Source organism: Dendrobates tinctorius, unplaced genomic scaffold (assembly GCF_039654945.1).
Source record: "Dendrobates tinctorius isolate UK_male_01 unplaced genomic scaffold, ASM3965494v1 ptg000107l, whole genome shotgun sequence".
Classification (NCBI taxonomy): Eukaryota; Metazoa; Chordata; class Amphibia; order Anura; family Dendrobatidae; genus Dendrobates; species Dendrobates tinctorius.
In genome coordinates, this window is record NW_027361775.1 from 32,729,227 (window position 1) to 32,744,967 (window position 15,741).

Consider the following 15,741-nt stretch of genomic DNA (forward strand, 5'->3'; position numbering starts at 1 on the left):
AATTCCTGATTCCCCACATCATAGTTGCGTTCAGATGGGGAGAACTTTTGGGAAATGAAGGCACAGGGATTCATTTTAGACGTCACCGGATCTTTTTGGGACAAAACAGCTCCTGCAACAATCTCTGAAGCGTCTACCTCCACCTGAAAAGGAAGTGAGACATCAGGTTGCTGCAAAACCGGAGCAGAAGTGAACCTCCGCTTCAGCTCCTGAAAGGCCGAAACAGCCTCTGAAGACCAATTCAGCACATCAGCAATGGCCTGTACCTTGGCCGGGTCCATTTCAATAGTTGACGGAGACAAAATAAAACCCAAAAATGAAATCCTCTGTACACCAAAAAGGCACTTCGATCCCATAACATACAAGGAATTCTCCCTCAAAATCCGGAACACAGTCCGAACATGTTCCACATGAGAATCCCAATCCCTGGAAAAGATCAAAATATCATCCAGATAGATGATCAAAAACTTATCCACAAAGTCCCGGAAAATATCATTCATGAAGGATTGGAAGACAGAAGGGGCATTAGTGAGCCCAAAAGGCATTACCAGGTACTCAAAATGTCCCTCCGGAGTATTAAACGCCGTCTTCCATTCATCCCCATGCTTGATGCGAATAAGATTATACGCCCCCCTGAGGTCAAGCTTAGTAAACCAGCAAGCACCTTTAACTCTGGAGAATAAATCAGAAATCAGGGGTAACGAATACTGAAACTTAACCGTAATTTTGTTGAGGGAACGATAGTCAATACAAGGCCTTAATGAACCATCTTTCTTGGCCACGAAAAAAACCCCAGGACCTAAGGGTGAAGAGGATGGCCTAATATTACCCTTCTCCATCAACTCCTTAATATAAGATCGCATAGCCTCGTGTTCGGGTACAGATAAATTGAAAAGTCGACCATTGGGAAATTTACACCCAGGTCTCAACTCAATTGCACAGTCATAACTCCTATGAGGAGGCAAAGACGCAGACTTGCTCTCACTAAATACATCATAAAAATCAGCCAGTCAGGAACATCATGCGACTGGGGAGAGGTGGAGAAAACAGGAGTGTCGCCAAGAGCACACCGACAACCCCAACTCACCACAGACACAGATTTCCAATCCAAAACCGGATTATGGATTTGCAACCAGGGAGAACCCAGAACAATGGTATCATGTAAATTATGCAACACCAAAAATCTGCAATTTTCTTGGTGGTGTGGGGCGACCCACATTATCACCTGTGTCCAAAACTGAGGTTTATTCTTCGCCAAAGGAGTAGCATCAATACCCCTCAAAGGAATAGGCGTCCGCAGAGGTGTCATAGGAAAACCACAATGTTTAGCAAAATCCAAGTCCATTAGATTCAAGGCCGCTCCTGAATCCACAAAAGCCTTCACGGAAAATGTGGAAAAGGAGCAGATCAGAGTAATTGCCAAAAGAAACTTAGGTTGTACACTACCCACAGCAAATGTGTGTGCAAAACGTTTCTCTCGTTTAGGGCAGACAGAAATTACATGAGAGGCATCTCCACAGAAAAAACACAGCTTATTACGCCTTCTAAACTCCTGACGTTGCGCCCTAGACAAAACTCCATCATATTGCATAGGTTCAGACATTTGTTCAAAATGTGGCAGTGCCTCCCGTGTAGTCTTGCGTTCACGTAAACGCCGATCAACTTGATTGGCTAATGACATAGAATTGTCAAGACCAGAGGGAACAGGAAATCCCACCATAGTATCTTTTAAAGTCTCAGACAAACCCTCCCGAAAGAGAGCTGTAGTAAGGACCGCCCACTTTCAGAATTTCTGACAGTATAACTCTGCAGGATCCTGACCCTGGTTCAATGCCAATAGAGCTCTCTCAGCTTGATCAATAGCATTAGGTTCATCATATAACAACCCCAAGGCTTGAAAAAATGCATCCACATTAGTCAAAACAGGATCTTCAGGTGTCAAAGAAAACGCCCAATCCTGGGGATCGCCGTGCAGCAAGGAGATGACAATTTTAACCTGCTGCGCAGAGCTCCCCGATGAGTTAGGCTTCAAGGCAAGAAATAATTTACAATTATTCTTAAAATTCAAAAATTTAGTCTGATCCCCAGAAAACACATCAGGAGCAGGGATCCTTGGTTCAACAGCATGTGAATGAGTGAGATAGGCGGAAATTCCCCGCACTTCAGCAGCGAGCTGCTCCACACGATCAGACAATTGCTTAATCTCCATCAAGGAGAAAAAGGAAAGAAAAAAAAAAAGAATCCTCCTACGGCCCCAGAGAAGAAGAGGAGAAAATATACATATTAAAAAAAAAAAATTCTGACACTCTATTTTTTTTTTTTTTCAATTCTCTCCTGCTTTTGAGTACCCTAGAATCTGCGGTATGGCTGGTGATTCTGTTATGAATGAGTCACCGAGGAGGAAAAAACAAAAAGCAAGCTAAGCCCAGAAACCCGGAGAGGTTGGTAACTAGTGGATTGCAGACCCCTGATCCTATCCACAACAACTAGCAGTAGCCGTGGAGCGTGCCTACGGTGGTCCTAGACGCCTCGTCACGGCCGGAGAACTAAATAAGCCTAAAGAAAGAAAGGGAAAATCTAAACTGCCCCAGAGCAGACCCCAAAGCAATAGACAGCCCCCAACATGTATTGTCGGTGAAACAAGATGAAAACACAGACACAGATAGAAAGATAGGCTGAGCAAACGATGGGGCCCTCGCTAACTAGAAAGGACAGGAAAGAAAAGCTGCTGTCTGCAATCACGCAAAAAACCCTGCCAAAAAAAAAATGTCCAACACGTCTGATAGAAAAAGGCCCTGAAGTCGCTAGACTTCAAATCACTATATCAGCACTCAGGTACATTCTGAAGACAGTGCAAAAGAGATCAACTGATCAAAGACAAAATGGAGGTTCAGCCCAGTCCCAGCCAGGGCTGGCTGAACACAAAAACTAAGTAAACCAGACAAAAACTCATATGAACAATAGCAGAGAAAACTTAGCTTTAGGAAGGCAGGAACCAAACTGGAAACCAGGAGCCACAGTCAGGAAAAATCAACAGCAAGAAACTAGGGAGTCGGCTGCCTTAAATCCAATTAGAAACTCCTGATGTCCAATCGCAGTCCTCTTCCTCAGGTGGCCAGTCTCTGCCATTTAGATCAGCTTCATTACCTCCCTTCACCAACAGAGGGAGTTCAGATAGAGAACTCACTACTCCTCTGTCAGCCCAGCCAGCTCCATAACCCTCACCAGAAGCCAGAGGCAAACCCGAAAATGAGCTCACAACAGGTCAGTGTCTCGCGTCTAGAAGAGAGAGAGAAAAATGAGAGAAAATGTGTTATAGAGAATAGCACTTTGAATTGAGAATTGCACTTAGAATTAAAAATTTTAGATAGAATTTAAGATAGAATTGTTTGTAACGTTCAAGATGAGTACCTCCTATACTAGGAAGGTTAGTATAAGAAATGTTTATGCATTACAAAAATTTTTGTATGTTTCTTTGCTGTCTAGTTTGCTATCTTGCAGCCCGCGGACGAGGTGTGTTTAACGGGGGGTATGTGGCGCCCCTGAGGCTCAGTCGCCACAGAGGTACTGCACCTTCTCCTAAGGTGTAGTGCCCCACCACCTAGGAAAGTTGGGAACTCCTTTCCACGCTCCAACACCTGCATCCCACACACAGGATAGTTCAGCATTGACCACATTGCGGCTACATGCTTAGAGGGTAGCAGAGCACCTTTTGTGGTTCCTTGCTTTGCAACACGAGATGTGCTGGGAGGTGGGTGGAGTTGGATATAAAAGAGTGGGAAAGTTTAGAATTACAGATCAGTCTGGATGTCAGTCTGACAGAGGGTCAGAGGAGTGGAGTCTAGAGGGTCAGTCAGTCAGGAGACACTGAGGACGGATCCCTGGAAGAAGGGAGAGAGGAAGGAGTGCTGCAGCTGCCTCAGTGACCTGAGCCAGCTGGCACGGGAAAGGAACAGAAGGAGAAAGACATAGAACTGCAACCTAAGCTTCCATAAGAGAGAGAAGGAACAGCGCGGAATGAAGGAGTAGGAGAACAGAGAGGAGTTGTGGGTTGGAAGAGGAACCCTGCCTATAGGTTCTCAGCGCAAGGCCGGGGCCCGATCCCCGAGGTTGTATGGACACTTATGGTTCTGCAGCAGACACCGGTGGAGTAGTTGCCTGTAAATGCACTACTCCCATCCAAGACTTGGGGCACAGCAGCAACTGAATAGAGAGCCAGGACTCCAGAGAATGGAGTCCCTGAGAGAGGCTACAACTGTCTGTCATACAAGTAGAGTTGTTAGGAACATCTGACAGGAGGAACTTCAGAGTACCACGGTACTGGAGCTCTTCACACTAAAAGGCGCAATAGAGGAGTCGTTCAGGAAAGGTACATGTTGACGGAGTGTTGGAGAGGAGAATCCTGACTTGCCCGGGAGGTTGATTGAGTCTCTGCCCCGGAGGACACGGCACGGAGGCAGGCACCAGTGTGTACCACGAACTGTGAGTAAAGCTTTGGAACTACAAACCCTTGTGTCTTCCATTCCTTTGTGCGCCAACACCCAACACCGTCAGCACTGCTACATCTGGGTACCAATATTCCTCACACCGTCCGCGCCTATACACTGCCCTGGGGTTACAGCTTCACCTGTGGGGAGCTACACCATCTATGCTGCAACACACCATCAGCCCTAGAGGATCTGCATGCATCGTTGGCTTAACATCTTGCTTGCCAAACACCACAGGTGGCGTCACAAACTATTCCATTCCATTAACTACATCTCCCCATTACTTGGGCACTCAGGGCCACGGACCGGGTCACCGCTGCTGTGACACATCCCACTGACACCGGCCCGGTGCCGAGTGCCCCACGGCCCTGGGAGGGCGACCCAATATTGGCGTCACGAACAGGATGACGAGACCTGATACCATCGGGTTCTGTGCGCGTGAAATTTGTGAGACTTTGAATTTTTGAAAATGTGCAGAAGACCTAATTTAATAGACTGTAAAATGGACATTAGAAATGGCCGCTGGTGCGGAGAAGAAGGGCGTGAAGAGATGGGAGGTCCTAGGAAAAGAACGCGAAGATTATTGAGCCTACCCTGCCTGAATTACTATGTGACAGCGACATGGCCCACCCCCCGAGGGGTTCGTATACTGGCTTGGTATGGAGGCACTGGAAGAAGACGCCGCCCACGGAAGGAGGGGCAAGGGGCAGAGGCAGGAAGAAGAACGCCAGCATGCCATTTTGGAGAGTGAGGGAAGGAGGCCTGCGGAGCGCTGGGAAACGGATCTGCCTGGCGCCATGGCTGACGGCTCCAACCCGAACTCCGGAATGAACCGCCAGCAACTTGAAGACGAAATTGCTGAACTGACCACCCGTCTGCAGCTGAGGTAGGAGGCCTTGGAGCAGTTGAGATGGCGACAGACTGAGGACGGATCCCTGGAAGAAGGGAGAGAGGACGGAGTGCTGCAGTTGCCTCAGTGACCTGAGCCAGCTGGCACGGGAAAGGAACAGAAGAAGAAAGATGTAGAACTGCAACCTAAGCTTCCATAAGAGAGAGAAGGAACAGCGCGGAACGAAGGAGTAGGAGAACAGAGAGGAGTTGTGGGTTGGAAGAGGAACCCTGCCTATAGGTTCTCAGCGCAAGGCCGGGGCCCGGTCCCTGAGGTAGTATGGACACTTATGGTTCTGCAGCAGACACCGGTGGAGTAGTTGGCTGTAAATGTGTGGCGCCCCTGAGGCTCAGTCGCCACAGAGGTACTGCACCTTCTCCTAAGGTGTAGTGCCCCACCACCTAGGTAAGATGGGAACTCCTTTCCACACTCCAACACCTGCACCCACACACAGGATAGTTTAGCAATGGACCAGATTGCGCCTCCATGCTTAGAGGATAGCAGAGCACCTTTCGCGGGTCCTTGCTTCGTAACACGAGATGTGCTGGGAGGTGGATGGAGTTAGATATAAAAGAGTGGGGAAGTTTAGAATTTGAGTTCAGTCGGAGAGGTCAGACTGACAGTGGGTCAGAGGAGTGGAGTCTAGAGGGTCAGTCAGTCAGGAGAGACTGAGGACGGATCCCTAGAAGGAAGGAGTGCTGCAGCTGCCTCAGTGACCTGAGCCAGCTGGCACGGGAAAGGAACAGAAGGAGAAAGACATAGAACTGCAACCTAAGCTTCCATAAGAGAGAGAAGGAACAGCGCGGAACAAAGGAGTAGGAGAACAGAGAGGAGTTGTGGGTTGGAAGTGGAACCCTGCCTATAGGTTCTCAGCGCAAGGCTGGGGCCCGATCCCCGAGGTTGTATGGACACTTATGTTCTGCAGCAGACACCGGTGGAGTCATTGGCTGTAAATGCATTACTCCCATCCAAGACTTGGGGCACAACAGCATCTGTATAGAGAGCCGGGACTCAGGATAAAGGGAGTCCTCGAAGTAGGCTACAGCTGTCTGCTGTACAAGGAGAGTTGTTAGGAACATCTGACAGGAGGATCTTCAGAGTACCACGGTACTGGAGCTCTTCACACTAAAAGGCGCAATAGAGGAGTCTGTAATACTATTGTAGGAACTCGAGGATTCTGATAGCGTGGGGCAATGAACAGACAGAAGCGGTTTACTTTAGTGCAAATAGTGTATTTTATAACAGCAGTGACACCCAAAAACAATATGCTGATAACCTGAAATGAGACAAGTCCTAAAGCTATATAGCAATTCAGTAAAGTTCCTAAAACAGGGTCCTCATAAACATGTGATCCAAGGTGAGTGTAACACTCAGGTGATGTGGCGCAGTTCACAACGTAGTGATGCAGAGAGAGTCCAATCAGGTATGTAGCAAGCACAGGAAAGTCCAGAACAAGTCTATAGGTAAATCCCAGACGCAGCAAGAGCACAGGAAAGTCCAAAGGCTGATTCACAAGTTGATCCCTGGAGCGGCATGAACACAGGTGAGTCCAGAAACAGGTTCACATTAAGGCATACGGTAGGTGACAGTTCCGACTGCTCTCATTGGGGAAGAGTGAAGGGTTAAGAACCACACGTAGTTCAGGAACACAGTTCTTACCAGATACCGTGAACCAAGGGTTAAGTTCCAAAGATGAGTGCAGCTTTCCTACAGAGAACAGGGAATGTCCAGAGCCACAGCAGAAGCACACTCAGAAACCAGCAGCACAGCTGAAGGAAGCAGAATACTCCAGCAAGGAAGGCAGCACCTGAGCCGGTTTTATACACATGAACAGGAAGTAGGGCACACAAAAACAGCAACCTCCATCTTAACAAAGGGCAAATTCATTCACAAGGTGATTTAGAAAACCCGGAATACTGAGAGAGTCGTTCAGGAAAGGTACATGTTGGCGGAGTGTTGGAGAGGAGAATCCTGACTTGCCCGGGAGGTTGATTGAGTCTCTGCCCCGGAGGACACGGCACGGAGGCAGGCACCAGTGTGTACCACGAACTGTGAGTAAAGCTTTGGAACTACAAGCCCTGGTGTCTTCCATTCCTTTGTGCGCCAACACCGTCAGCACTGCTACATCTGGGTACCAACATTCCTCACACCGTCTGCGCCTATACACTGCCCTGGGGTTACAGCTTCCCCTGTGGGGAGCTACACCATCTATGCTGCAACCCACCATCAGCCCCAGAGGATCTGCATGCAGCATTGGCTTAACATCTTGCTTGCCAAACACCACAGGTGGCGTCACGAACTTTCACTTAAACTATATCTCAAACCACCATTGATTTGGGCGCCCAGGGCCACGGCCCAGGTCACAGCTGCCGCGACACATTCCCCTGACACCGGCCCGGTACCGAGTACCCCACAGCCCTGGGTGGACGACCCAAATAAACTACTCCCATCAAAGACTTGGGGCACAACAGCAACTGAATAGTGAGCCAGGTAGAGTTGTTAGGAACATCTGACAGGAGGAACTTCAGAGTACCATGGTACTGGAGCTCTTCACACTAAATGGCGCAATAGAGGAGTCATTTAGGAAAGGTACATGTTGGCGGAGTGTTGGAGAGGAGAATCCTGACTTGCCCGGGAGGTTGATTGAGTCTCTGCCCCGGAGGACACGGCACGGAGGCAGACACCAGTGTGTACCACGAACTGTGAGTAAAGCTTTGGAACTACAAGCCCTGGTGTCTTCCATTCCTTTGTGTGCCAACACCGTCAGCACTGCTACATCTGGGTACCAACATTCCTCACACCGTCCGCGCCTATACACTGCCCTGGGGTTACAGCTTCACCTGTGGGGAGCTACACCATCTATACTGCAACCCACCATCAGCCTCAGAGGATCTGCACGCAGCGTTGGCTTAACATCTTGCTTGCCAAACACCACAGGTGGCGTCATGAACTATTCCATTCCATTAACTACATCTCCCCATTACTTGGGCGCCCAGGGCCACGGACCGGGTCACCGCTGCTGTGACACATCCCACTGACACCAGCTCGGTACCGAGTGCCCCACGGCCCTGGGACGTTGACCCATTATAATGCGTGACCCCGTTCTGTCTACTTTGATGGGAGCAGTGGGCTGCATTACATTCCCTGCAGTTCTAGCTTCCCTCCTGGAACAGGACGTCATCAGGGGACTTCACTGCAGTTACTACAGTTTCTTGCATTGCTGCCCTCTAAAGATGTCCTGGATCCATGGTGATAGAAGCTATGGGAGAGGCGAGTGCAGTGCTAGCACTTTGCATCTGTCTCTGCTACCACAGGTTCAAACTGTGAAACACATTTAGATATTAGCTGGATAGGGAGACGTGTGGGGTATTTTATAATAAAGCTATTCAAAAAGGACATTTTAGTTACCGGACCACCCTTTGGAAAATGAAAGAACATTGACGTAGCCCTTTCCTCCCTGACCTAAATCCTATTAAGAAGTTGTTAGGCCTGTTTCACACTTCCGTTTTTGACCATCAGTCAAAATCTGACGTTTTTGCAAAAAAACGGATCCGCCATTTTTTTGGCAGATCCGTTTTTTTCCCCATCGACTTACATTACCAGCGGATCTTGACGGATGGCCATCCGTTGGATCCGTTTTTTTGCGGATCCGTCAATTTTTTTGCGTCCGCCCAGATGCCTGGACGGACCATGTAACGTTTTTTTACTGCAGGATCTGCATTTTTAGACAGCGCATGCCCGGAGGAATGAAGTCAGGAGGAAATTTAACCCTGAAATCATTTCTGGCGGACATAGAAAAAAGTCTCTCTCTCTCTCTCTCTCTCTCTGGCAGCGGTTCCTTTAAAATTCTTCATTCTGCGGATCCGTCAAAAAAAAGGATCCGGTGGCATCCGTTCACATCAGTTAGGAACGGATCCGCTATCCGCCTTTTTGGCGGATTTTAACTGAAACAAAAAACTGAAGTCTGAAACAGGCCTTAAACAGGAGGTCAAAGCTTTGTTCCCACAACAAGCTTTTGTTGAGTTTTTACGCTGCAGAATTTCTGCCCCATTTCTGCACCTAGTATTTAAATTAGATTACTTGCTTTTTCCATTGCGTTTGTGTGTGTGTGTTTTTTACATGCATTTTTACCACATTTTTTGACTCTGTGTCCTTTGAGTCCTTTTGGTGTATCACGCTTTAAATAAAACTGCACTGTTTTTTATACTTTCTGGTATTTGGCTTTGACAAAACTTTATTGATATACTTAGGTGCAGATTACATGTGTTTTTAATGTGTTTCCAACATGGAAAAGCACTAAAAATGCATGTGCGTTTTGTTACCTGCGAATTTAAGGCATTTAATGCAATTCTATGGGGAAAATCTGCACATAAAACTCAGCGCACTTGTAAGGGAGGGTCAGGGCTGTAGTCATGACCGCACACTTATTCATCTCTGTGCCCTGACCTCCTCTTACATGAAAAAATAATGTCCATTAATCAGCCTGCCTGTGTCTCCAGGTCCAGCTCCTTCAGGATCTTCCCTCTGCTGCAGGAGACCCTCTCCAGGCAGACTTGCAAGAATTGAGACACAGTCCATACCAACTTTAACAACTTTACTGACTTCAGGACGCAGCACATCCAATTCTGTTACAGCATTAACATCACGTTTCAAGCAGTACATATCTTCCACTTTCCCTGTACTCCTCTCACAGCACGTACCCGGGTCAGACCATGACACGCGGCCCCTCAGCATCCTCCCTGCCCAGACTCACTTTCACTGGTGGTTCCCTTAGCTGTCTCGCCCCGGCTGTGAGAGAATGCGCCCAGGCTGTGATCTGCCACATGGTGAGTGACCTGCCCGTCCTTTCTACTGTGTCCACAATTACAGCACCTGCCTCTCCTTAAACTGACATTGCTCTCACTGCTGCAGTCTTCTTCACACTGACCCTGCATGGCTGGGTTTAAGCTTCAAACATTACAGGGCCACTGCTTTGTCCCCAGGGCATTAGCCCCCTGGATGGTGAGGGGCTCTCTCGCCCCAACTTAGCTGCTCCAGCTCCCTAGCCCGACTGACTCAATACAGGAAATCCTGCAGCATAACTTGCATCAAGCCCCTCCTAAGCTAAACATGTTTTGACTTGTCTATTAACCCCTTAAGGACCAAGCCACTTTGTAGGTTAATGACCAGGCCTTAATTTTGAAATCGGACCACTGTCATTTTATGTGCTTATAACTCTGGAACGCTTCAATGCATCCTGCTGGTTCTGACATTGTTTTTTTTGGGACATATTGTACTTCATGTCCATGGTAAAATTTCTTCGATATGACTTGTGTTTATTTATGAAAAAAACTGAAATATGGCAACAAAATTTAAAATATTTCAATTTTCAAACATTTAATTTTTATGCCCTTAAATCAGAGAGATATGTCAGAAAAAAATAGTTAATAAATAACATTTCACACATGTCTACTTTACATCAGCACCATTTTGGAGCCAAAATTTTTTTTTGTTAGGAATTTATAAGGGTTAAAATTTGACCAGCGATTTTTCATCTTTCCAACAAAATTTACAAAACCATTTTTTTAGGGACCACCTCACATTTGAAGTCACTTTGAGGGGTCAATATGACAGAAAATACCCAAAAGTGACACCATTCCAAAAACTGCACCCCTCAAGATGTTCAAAACCACATTCAAAAAGTTTATTAACCCTTTAGGTACTTCGCAATGTGGAAGGAAAAAATGAACATTTAACTTTTTTTCCCCAAAATTTTTCTTCGGACACAATTTTTTAAATTTTGTCAAGGGTATCAGGAGAAAATGAACCACAGTATTTGTTATGCAATTTCTCCTGAGTACACTGATACCCCATGTGTGGAGGAAGACCAATCTTTAGGCTCACGGCAGTGCTCAGAAGGGAAGGAGCATCATTTGAAATTTTGAATGTCAAATTGGCTGGAATCGAGAGGGGACGCCATGTCACGTTTGGAGAGCCCCTGATGTACCTAAACAGTGGAAACTCCCCATAATTGACCCATTTTGGAAACTAGACCCCCAAAGGAACTTATCTAAATGTGTGGTGAGCAACTTGAACCCCCAAGGGCGTCACAGAAGGTTATAACGTAGAGCTGTAAAATTAAAAAATCATATTTTTTCCACAAAAATGATCTTTTCACCCCCAATTTTTATTTTCCCAAGAGTAACAGGACCCCAAAAATTATTGTGCAATTTGTCCTGAGTACGCTAATACCCCATATGTCGGGGTAAACCACTATTTGGGCGCATGGCAGAGCTCGGAAGGGAGTGAGCACTATGTGACTTTTTTGGCTGGATTTCAGATTGGACACCTGTCGGCACTGAACTACCACTGCGTGTTTACAAGCAGTGGTAGTTCAAAGGCATGATGGGGATAACCTGTCATGATGTGGGAACTGACATCCTGCCATGACAGGCTATCCCTGTCAATGGACGTTAAGAGGTTAATCTAAGAACTGTGTGTACTGAAATGCCCCATCTTATAGCCAAATAAAGGTACTACGCTCTCCCTATAAACCACAGTGCACAATCTATGTACATGGCAGCAACAAGATATAAAGCAGTATACATAAAGACATAGCAAAACATATATACATATTATAGATTTAACTTCTAAGGTAATATGAAGTATGTTGCCTTCCAGGAGCAAAAATTAAGGATGTGGCCAACGGGATATCAACTATCCTCAAATCCAAGGACGACTACTCTTTCCTACTGATACATGTAGGCACAAACGACACAGCAAGAAATGACCTACCAACTATCTGCGAAGACTTTGAAATTCTGGGGAACAAAATAAAGGAACGGAACGTACAGGTTGTTTTCTCATTAATCCTCCCAGTCGAAGGTCATGGCATCAGAAGATGGAATAGGATACTAGAGGTGAACAACTGGCTACGACGCTGGTGCAGGCAGAAAGGATTTGGATTCTTGGACCATGGCATGTATTACCTCTATGATGGACTTCTCACAAGAGATGGGATACACCTCACAAAACCTGGGAAACACACATTCGCCAGAAGACTTGCCACACTCATCAGGAGGGCTTTAAACTAGAAGAAGAGGGGATGGGTGGAAAAACAGCAGACAAGAACATGAAGCAGAAGGACAAACTAATCAAGGATACTAGATGTGGTAAAGAGGACCCAAGACAGGGTACTCAGAAGGAAGCTAAGAAAAAGGAAGAAAAACTTCTTTCCTGCATGCTGACCAACGCAAGGAGCCTGACCAATAAGATTGAAGATCTGGAGTTGGTAATGTATAAGGAAAAATATGACATAGTAGGAATAACTGAGACATGGTTAGACGACAGCTATGACTGGGCGGCTAACTTGCAAGGATATGATTTGTTTAGGAGGGATCGTAAAAAAAGGAAAGGGGGTGGAGTCTGTCTATATATAAAGTCTACTTTAAAGCCCACATTAAGAGAAGATATACAAGAGGGAAATGAAGAGGTGGAGTCTCTATGGGTGGAGATACAAGGAGGGAAAAGTAATAAAATCCTCATAGGGGTTTGTTATAAGCCACCAAATATAACAGAAACCACTGAAAATGTATTATTGAAACAAATAGACAAAGCAGCAAATCACAATGAGGTGATTATTATGGGATACTTCAACTACCCCGACATAGACTGGGAAACTGAAACCTGCGTATCTCAGAAAGGAAACCAATTTCTGTCAGTAACCAAGGATAATTATCTGTCACAACTTGTCCAGGGCCCAACTAGAGGGACAGCCCTTCTGGACTTAATTTTAAGCAACAGGCCAGATAGAATAACAGAAGTACGAGTCGGTGGGCACCTAGGGACCAGTGACCACAATATAATACAATTCCACTTGTCCTTCAGTAAGGTGCCCTGGAAGGGGGTTACAAAAATGCTGGATTTCAGGAAAGCAAAGTTTGATCAGCTTAGAGAGGACCTTTGCCAAATTGATTGGGACAATGTCCTCAAAAATAGGAGCACAGAAAATAAATGGGAAATATTTAAATCAGTTTTACACACCCACTGCGAGCTAGCCATACCGTACAGAAATAAAAGGGCTAGGAACAGGAGAACACCAATGTGGCTAAATAAGGATGTAAAAAGGGCAATAAAGAACAAGGCACTTAAGAAGCTAAAAGAAGAAGGCAATGAAGAAGCATGAAAAAGTTATAGAGAAAAAAATAAAATGTGGAAAAAACAAATACATTTAGCAAAAGTGGAAACTGAGAGACTCATTGCTAAGGAAAGTAAAACAAACCCCAAACTATTCTATAATTATATAAACAGTAAAATGATTAAAATTGATAGTGTCGGCCCTTTAAAGAACAATGAGGGTGAAATCATAGAGAGCGATGTAGGAAAAGCAAATGTTTTAAATACTTTTTTCTCAACAGTGTTCACACAGGAAAAGGATTTGCCAGGGGAAATGCAGAGTGATAATGTAAACTCCCCATTAAGTATTACCTGCCTAACCCAGGAAGAAGTGCAGGACCGCCTTAGTAATATTAAAATTTACAAATCACCAGGCCCTGATGGCATTCACCCTCTGGTATTAAGGGAGTTAAGTAATGTGATAGACAGGCCTCTATTCCTTATATTTAAAGACTCTATAGAAACAGGGTCTGTTCCTTTTGATTGGCGGCAAGCAAATGTGGTACCAATATTCAAAAAGGGGTGTAAAAGGGAACCTGGAAACTATAGGCCGGTAAGCTTAACATCTGTTGTGGGTAAAATTTTTGAAGGGTTTCTAAGGGATACCATTATGGAATATCTCAATGTTAATAAATGTTTAACTCCATATCAACATGGATTTATGAAGGATCGCTCCTGTCAAACTAACCTGATCAGCTTCAATGAGGATGTAAGCTCTCAAATGGACCAAGGAGAATCATTGGATGTCATTTATCTCGACTTCTCTAAAGCATTTGACACTGTCCCACATAAAAGATTGGTAAATAAGATGAGAAAGCTTGGGCTAGGGGAAAATGTGTGTAGATGGGTAGGTAGCTGGCTTAGTGATAGAAAACAAAGAGTGGTTATTAATGGTGCATACTCAGATTGTGCCAGGGTTACTAGTGGGGTACCACAGGGTTCTGTATTGGGCCCCCTACTATTTAATATATTTATTAATGATCTAGTGGATGGCTTACACAGTAAAATCTCAGTACTTGCAGAAGATACAAAACTATGTAACGTAGTTAACACAAAGAAGGACAGTTTGCAACTACAGACAGATTTGAGTAAATTGGAGAATTGGGCTGAAAAATGGCAAATGAGGTTTAACACAGATAAGTGTAAGGTTATGCACATGGGAAGGAGAAACAGATGCTACAATTACTTACTAAATGGGAAACTGCTGGGGAAATCAGACATGGAAAAAGACTTAGGCATCTTAGTCAATAAGAAGCTAAATTGGAGTGCCCAGTGTCAGGCAGCTGCCACCAAAGCAAATAGGGTCATGGGATGCATTAGAAGAGGTCTGGGGACACGAAATGAAAACATAATTCTCCCTCTGTACAAATCACTCGTCAGACCACACTTGGAGTATTGTGTGCAATTTTGGACGCCGATGTTCAAGAAAGACATTACTGAACTTGAAAGGGTTCAAAGGCGTGCTACTAAAATGATAAATGGAGTTGGTTCACTACAATACCCAGAAAGGTTATCAAAATTAGGTCTATTTACTCTAGAAAAGAGAAGACTTAGGGGAGACCTAATATATATGTACAATCAGAGGGCAATACAGAGATCTCTCCAATGAACTGTTTGTACCAAGGACTGTGACAAGAACAAGGGGGCATTCTCTTCGTTTGGAGGAAAGACAATTTCTGCACCAGCATAGAAGAGGGTTCTTCACGGTTTGAGCAGTGAGGCTCTGGAATTCTCTTCCTGAGGAAGTGGTGATGGCCAACTCACTGAATGAATTTAAGAAAGGAATGGATGCTCTACTTGTGAGTAACAGTATAGAAGGTTACGAATAACATAATATTATAGGTAGATGGTTGACCCAGCTTAGGGGAAGGAATTTTTTTTCCCTATGGAGAAAATTGGCTTCTACTCTGTGGGATTTTTGCCCTCCCCAGGATCAACAATGCAGAACAGCTGCACTAAAAATAGGCTGAACTAGATGGACATAAGGTCTTCCTTCAGCCTTCAAAACTATGTTACTATGTTACACCAATAGGTGTAGCACTACCCTTAATATGAGTGGTAATACACTATAAGTGTAGCAGTACCATAACAACATTTTTGTCACACCCTTACACTCTCATAAGAGAAATTGGCAAGTTGCATATTTGAAACACGCACCACAGGTCATTTTACACTGAGTTAACCCCTTAATGTCCAATGACGGACACAGTC